This window comes from Dermacentor andersoni, chromosome 1 (assembly GCF_023375885.2).
Source record: "Dermacentor andersoni chromosome 1, qqDerAnde1_hic_scaffold, whole genome shotgun sequence".
NCBI lineage: Eukaryota > Metazoa > Arthropoda > Arachnida > Ixodida > Ixodidae > Dermacentor > Dermacentor andersoni.
The window spans coordinates 136377085-136385033 of record NC_092814.1 but is presented as its reverse complement, the minus strand read 5'-3'; the positions used below and the strand labels follow the sequence as shown (position 1 = coordinate 136385033).

The 7949-nt window shown below is 44.2% G+C and overlaps 1 long non-coding RNA gene across 1 annotated transcript; it reads left to right on the top strand.

Moving 5' to 3' along the window:
* Positions 1-1433: 1433 nt before the first annotated feature.
* LOC129388229 (uncharacterized) lies at positions 1434-6238 on the top strand. Its single transcript, XR_008615258.1, has 2 exons — positions 1434-1675; positions 3433-6238. It is a non-coding gene; the product is annotated as an uncharacterized lncRNA (long non-coding RNA).
* Positions 6239-7949: the final 1711 nt, after the last annotated feature.

The window sequence follows — 7949 nt, the reverse complement described above, 5'->3', positions numbered from 1 at the left end:
TCCAACCTAATTCCTGTCACTTTGCGGCAGGTAGGTTCTTCTTTCGCCTCGCTTTCATTAATAGAAAATTATGTCTGACCGATGGGGTGGAATCGAACGTCGGCCGTCGAGCCCGGTACTCTAACCAATAAGCCACGAGCGCGCGCATAATCCTCTCATTCGAAAGCTAGTAAGCTCTGAAATGCTTGGCGTGTGCGCCGCGTGCCACTTCCTGGTACTGTCGCTACAGCTGGCGCTTTGAAGCGCCTATCTCCGGGACCGCCCCACTTTCGTAGCCATTTTCGCTACGTAAAAACTGCAACGTTAGACTAGATTCATGACCGCCCAAGTTCATAACGATTTATTTCTTCGCCGGTGTACAAACGCCATCGTCGTTTTAACATACACTAGATGACATAACCATTGGTACGATCCGAAATGAGCACGTTTCGGGGAGCAGAAGAATGCGAAATTCACTTGCAAACACGGTGACTACGCGCATGTGGAGTTCCGCAAAAGTAGACACGGCGGCAGCGCGGCCGGCGATAAGACAGGTGCCGACAGGCGACGACGCTACCTTCGAGCATCGGACGCACTGTGGGAACCGTAGGATGCAAGCGCGCACACGCTACAAACATACACGGTGAGGTCTTCGAATTTCCTGCGACGTACCCTCTGTCCGTAAAGCAAATATAGATTTTTGTCCAATGTCCGTGGTACTAGAGATCAAAGAATGAACGCGCTTTGAGATCTCAGCGCGCAGCCGCTATAACCATTGACTTCAAAGAGCTTCAGATTCAGCAACAGCCGCAACAGTATCACAGCTAATCGCTGTATCTGCGGCTGCTCCCGTTACTCGCCTTGCAAGAAGCACGCGATTTATTTGAGCCTCGCCGAACTGTCGTCTTCTCATGTTCCAAGCCTGCAGGCTTTCTCTATGCTGCAGGTCTCGTATGTTCAGTTAAGAACACCACAGGGAAACGAAAGAAATACAGGTAACGGACTCTTATTCTACCTTACTTGTCGCCTTGTCATCTGCAAAGATGGTGCAAACTATTTTAGAAGTTTTATTTTTGTAAAAATAGCAAAACTAGTAGTAATGTTTATTTCTAGCTGGCGCGACAAACGTTAAGGTAGGTTCGGGTGTGTATGTGTGCGCGCAAACGGGCACAACCTAGCTTCGTTTTGCGCACACTTTTGCAACAGTACACATGATTACCGCTAGTTTCGTAGTCGCATTTTTTGGTCGTAGTATTTATTGTTTACGCTATAAATTAGGTAGTTCTTAAAAAATTATGAAGTTTAGTTGATGAAAAATTATTGCTAATCAATTAGTGGTTCTTACGTGCCGTTATTTTGTGTTTGAAAGGTTTTTATAACTGAATACGATAGTGAAGCCATGTGAAGCTGTGAATGGCTCTCGGACTCAGTTATTCGGTTGCAGTTGTGCGGTGGTTCACGCCTCGTGCTTCTTGATGAAAGTATTTTCTTTTCGTACATCATGACGCACATTTTAGTGAAATGCTTTAACGACGATAAGTGGGACGTTTATCCGGTGAAGTGGTTGGCTCACCCAACAACTAGTCTTCTACTGATGTGCGAGCCTGACGGTTTTGATGAGTTGCGCGGCAGAGGCCATGATGCCTCTTGGAGAGAAGGCACCCCGAAACAGTCGCAGACGCACTTCTGAAGATAGGTAAGTAATCTCGTTTTCTTGGGCACGTAGCCTTCTTTTCTATTTTGACATTGACGAGCGTGACAAGTTAAGCACACCGTTCACTTGCTTGAAGCAAACCGCATGCCCCGGAGCAAATGCGCGCGATACTAACTCTCGCTGCCGCAGTCACTTCGTTTGAAACAATGGTAGGCGAAGAGGCAGCGGCGCCCCATGTGCGTAAAATTGCATTGCTTCATTTGTTCCTGTCTAATAACGTTTCCTTCATTTGTATGAGAGAACACAATTCGAACATAAGGATCGGCTTCTCTGCGCAGTGATAATTTTCTACAGTGGCCACGTCATCTTTCATGGGGGCTCACGTATGCCGTCTAAGCGCTTGTTATCGCGTTCCGTTACGTGAGAGGCGCGCTGCCTTTCAAGGTATTTAGGCAGGCACTACGAGTTTAGGAGAACCGCGACAAATAATCGTGCAGCAGGTGTGCAGCTGTGCTACGCTTGTACCACACTCGTACCGGAAGGCAGTGTTGCACTTCACGCTTACGCATTTCGTAACTATGGCGGCCTCCGTGGCAATTTGGGGCTCGAGGTCGTGGATACGATCCCTGCAGCGGCCGCATTCCAAAGGAGCGGAATGCAAAAACGCTCGTGCATTGTGCATTGTATGCACGTAAAGATTTCCAGGAAGTCAAAATTAATACGGAGTCCCCAACTACGACGTGCCTCATAATCAGATCGTTGGTTTGGCACGTGGAACATCAGAATTATTTTTTTTTTCCGTAGTGGCTCATCGTATACCATACGGTTAGTGTGATCACCTTTTGTGCCGTAGCGGTTAGCGCGCCTCGATTTAGGTTGCGGCTAATGATGCGGCGCACCGCGAAATATATTTCGCCTCTCTGGGATTTGCGGAGAACGGCCAACCGATTAGTCACAGCTTCCGCACGGTGACTGTACACGGATACACAGCGCAAATGAACGGAGGTGTGGTGACGTGGTCAAAGAACACAGCCGCCGACGGGCTCACCTTATCGTCTATCACCGCCAAAACTACCGCAGTAAGCATCTTTATCTAGCGCGGCGGGTTGCCGTTGGAGGCGTACTGTACAATTTTAATAAGCGATAACCGAAACATGCCACCGTTCTCTGCTGCCTCTTTGAGTTGGACCGATCCGAATGTGCGTTGTTTCCAGAAGCGAAAGGAGCGCCAATCGGCGCGTTGTCGCCTTGAGCTAAGCGTCGCACTCGAGCACCGTTTGCGCGGTGGAGAATGACGCGTGCATGAAGCTAGCTCACTGCGGGGACGCTACCGCGCAAAACGCGCAAGGGCGTGTACGCGACGTTCTGCACACAAATCGCGCGGGATGATCGGAGCCACGCCGGAGCGGCTAGCTTCAAAGAAGCGGTACATGTTCTCACTCGTACAGGCACGCTCACGCTCGCATCGCTCTCGGCGTCTGTTTAGGTCATTCCTTCTACTGGACTTCTGCCCAAAGATTCGATATCTGTTTGGTATGGGCTATGCACTGTCGCGTGGTCTTTGGTTCTGCGAGAGAGCCGGGAATATTTTCCCCACTGTGAAACATCGCTGTGCGTGTTTTAGCTAACATTTACCGTAGCAACCCATTCCTTCCTTTTCTCGACGGCACTCGTAAAGAGTCGCAAATTTTTACTTGCCAGTATAGTGTGTAGTTCTATTTCGTGCGTAGTTATGTGCAGTGTGTGGCAGATTCTTAATCCGCGCAATATCATTTTCTGTCCACATTCCCTTCTCACAGGTTACGTATGCAGTAAATTCCCAGATGCTAAAGTGTTCTACGTCAAAAGCACCTTGGCGTCGTGCAAGAGACACCCGTTGATATGTGGCTGATTCACTAGCAAGCTCGCATCTCTGTTGCCACTCTCCATCAAGTGGGATTTTCAACTATCTTTTGTGTTGCTCTGTGGTGTACTAGCTGCCGCATGGACGCTGTGAAGGCTTACTTTCGATTTGCTCTGGCGTTTAGTAGTAAAGGATGGGCTACCTTTTGAGGGGAGGCATTTACTTTTGTTTGTGAGAATGTTTACCAGCCTAACCAAGTGATACGTGGGTACTGTAAACAGCAGCACGAACAGAGGCGGACGACGAAATAGGTAGGAGCACACACGAGCGCAAGCTCTACTAAAAGTTTGCTTTTGATGACAAAGGTATTAAACACACTGGTCAACTTGGCAAATGTAAAAATCCGTGCATGCGTGGCAGAAACAGCCACGTGCGACAAGAAAAAAATATGAAGCCATGTCATGTAGAATAAACGTGCGTGAAAAACGAGAACTATCGGTCAAATCTATTGAAAAAGCGAAAGATTTGTCCGATAAGTGATACTACCCAACGGGAAATACTCTTTTGAGAACAACTTTTTCCCACTAAGGGCAACAGATAACTTGGTTATGCAATTGTTTCGTTTGTGATCAATAAATATTGCTTCTGGAACTCCTCTGGTGTTGCGGTATAGAGCAGAAAGAACGATTGTTTCATCACAGACCAGAACACAAGAGGACTTATGGAAGCATTATTTATTGATCACGAAGAAATATTCATAAGCAAGATTTCTGTGACCATTAGTGGGAAAGAGTTGCTGCAGTACTTCTCGTTAATATCACTTACAGGAGAAACCTTTCAGTTTTCATGTTTTTGTTAGTTTTTGACGCACATGTTTATTCTACAGGACGTATTTAGGTCCTTTTTTGTTGTGCCGGGCTGTGTATGCTGCGCATCCATGGCTTTTTCTTTGTGAAGTTGGCCAGTGTGTTTAAAATCTTCGTCTTGACGAATAAACTTCTACTTGAGTCAGCGTTCATGTGTGTTCCTACCTTAATTCATCCTTCTCGTCTCTGTTTGGGTGGTTGTGAAATATAAATGTACACCGAATTGGCGAAGTGTCCATAGAATTGATACATGAAGTTATTTGCGCTGTTTATTTCAGGAAGAACGCTATAGGGTCTTATCTTCTCAATGTTTTTGACACTGAGTACATTTTTCTAGTTCAATTTCAAGGAGTCCCCTAAGGAAGCCAATAAGAGTGATGGTAACTTCCTTTGTGTGTAAGATTTATGAATTTCATCCATTCAAGGCATGACATGGCACACGCCTGATTGTAGGTTGCAAGCATTCGTAGTAAGATCTATTTTTCGGTTCTCATGACGCTTCTTTGTACTGCGCTGCATTCTCCAGGCACATGGACCTTTTTATGCTCTAAGTGCATGCGCTCTTTTTCTATATGTTGGAGCGAAAATTGTAAACTTAAATATGCATATATATAATTTTCCTTGTAATCTTTTTCAACATGGGTGCTGTAGCTCCCTCTGTCTTTCAGTTACTGCTTTGTCGCAATTTTTATGCCACCTTTATGTATTTTATGCAGCAAAATTCTGCTGCTATTTTAATAACATTTTATCTGCGAAATTGAGGTAATTGGTGTTTCGTATATGCATTTATTGGCCTTTTTCACTGTCTCAGCAATCTGGCTGTCGAGTCATTGGAACCTTTTCTCATACTTTGACTATTTCTGGGGTGCTTGATACTGAAAGTGCAGGTGACCATTTATTTGGCTGTTTGGAATTGTGTTAGCCATGTGTTACTACCAATTTTCTGCGCTAAATAATTATTTTTTCTCTTATCGTTCAAGGTATTAGCCTTTCCTTATCTGTTTATTGACTGAGGTAGCACTTAGTTGCTGGGTATAAGAAAAAAGGCCCCCAAAACTGCTTTAATTAGCTTTGTGCAGGTCCAGAAAGATTACCTGAAAATGAGCTCACTAAATTGAGGAAATGCCACTAAGGAACTCTTCTGTACCCCACATTAACATAATCAAATGGTGTACTGTTTGTTCTTGACTTGTGCCAGGGAGATAAGCTGCTTTCATTACACAAAAGCTTTACAAGTTTATTTCTGAAGAAAGCAATCCTGGCTTGTCAGAAACACGATTCAGGTGTTCATCATGCCCGACAACTTTCTAAATTATGTCTCGTCAAATAATAGCTAAGTTGAGTGATGTTATTTTATAAAATAATTGGGCAACATGAAAATATATATATCTCGAAGACAAAGCTCAGGCAAGTCTACTTTGGTACTTCATTAAATTTTAATCGTGGTGAAAGACGTGTGCTAAAGGTTGTATATATTTACGTGAAGTCATTTGTTTCAAGTTGGTTATTTTGCCTTCCCACAGTCAGCCGTAGCTCTTCCTGTGATGTGTTAGTGTGCGCAACATTTTAATGTAACATATTCAGATGTCTTTTGTGTATTCACATGCAAGCAGCTCCAAGTGTTCATGTGTTCAAAGTTGGTTGTTACAAGGGTATCCTTAAGGCCTGGCTTTTGAGTCGCTTTGCCTTCTAGTCATAAACTCAAGTCGAAAGTGAAGAGCACAATGATCGTTTTGATTGGATTCATGTGTATAGGTTTTTTCAGATGTATTTACACTGCTAGAGTGCTGTAGGTACTAGCCTATGTCTCCAGGTTCGATGTAGTGGTGCCTTATGTACTGTAATAATGTTTCACGTGCACGCATCTTTAGTGTAAATAAAGGTACTTCAAGTTGATCAGTCTCTCCTTTGATTTTGTTTGTGTTTGGGAAAGTTACGAGCAGGCACCGGGGCATGCAAGTGTGAACAGCGAAGCAATTTCAATATATGAATAAAAATACACTAGCCCAACGAAACGTCAATCATATTTCAATGGCTACTTCTGAAATCTCAATGGCATCTCAAGTGTGCAACAATATGCTTTTCAATGCTGTGGCAATAATAACTCAACAACAGGTCAACAAAACTACCACAACGTTAGTTAAACGCAGAATCAATGGTAACTCAACAACCATTCAACAAAACGAACACAACGGGCCGTCTAAGCACAATGGACTTTCAATTGTAACTTAACAATTATTCAACATTGAGGTACCCAATGGTGTTTCAATTCGATTTCAGTGGCCAATATTCAGGAGTGCTCAACGCTCAACCCAACAATTCTCCAACATACTCTCAATAATTCCTCAATAAAAAACTCAACATTGACCAACAATATTTCAATGCCTTCTCAATAATTTTTTTTGTACGGGATGGGCTCAAAAAACATGTTCCGTACGAACACTGAAAAGATTTCGATTCTGAGAGCGTTGTTTAGAACATAGCATCCTGACATTTATTGTTGCTACACAAAAGCGGGCTCAGCTTCCCGACAATAAATACAAGAAGTTCGACGTGCGCACCACAAGGAAGGACCTTGAGGCTTTCTCATTGAGCTAGACGAACTCCAGCGTGGCGCAAGTTTAAGTGCAATAAAAACAACCGAATTTTGCATAACTTTCTCCATTAACACACACGGTAGTCGTTATGTTTAGCCCCACAATGTCGCACATTTTCCAGCGCTGCGTAGCTTACTTTACGGAAAAGGCTATGGGTAAATCACTGACGTCGCATGCTGCGCGAAGGGCGATGTCTTCACGCAGCATGCACCACTTGGTGAAACGAATGCCTATCGTATTGACCCCCTTCCTTAATTATGCTTTATATGCCTTGTACACGACAGTATCTAGCTGAGGCCGGTACATGTTTCGCGCTGATGATAACAGTGCGACGATGGTTACACAGAATAATGGTTTGTGTGCACCAAACCTTAAGAGAAATGGAATAAATAGAATAGCCGAAATTTTCAAAGTGCGACGCGAAGTTTCCCTAGATTGAAACATCGCATTTAATATAAGAGAACCGCAGTAGTCAATGTCAGTCGCCCACGCGCCCACCAAGCCTACTTTCATTCTTCGGTAACATGATCAGTATGTAATGTACACTAATTGAAACACGAAAGAAAAGAAAGAGGATATACCAAGTCACTGCAGTGTAGTCCAACGAGGTCATGAAGATGACTATTCAGACCCATCGCGATGTAGCATACAATAAAGCTCAGCATAAGATAAACACTTCTTTCCAGTCGTTTATTACGACCATGTTTACACATTTTCCCCTTCCTACACACAAATTCGATCGAAGGAAAGCACTCCCGAGGGGCGTTCTGAAGCCTTTTGTCACGCGCCCTTGTTCTAAAGCCCACTTGTATGGAAGGCCGCGTTAAGGCTGTTGGAAATATTGCGTAGGAGGGTGCTGTGGAGTGCAAATGGTGCTGGATATATGGTTTAAAGGATCGGGCCCTCGCACCCGACGTTGCATTTCGGCAAGTAAGTGCTCGCGGCCTTCCCGCCTCTTTATTTTTCTTTATTCTCGTTTTTTTGCGTTCACCTGTCGAAAAATAGAGCCA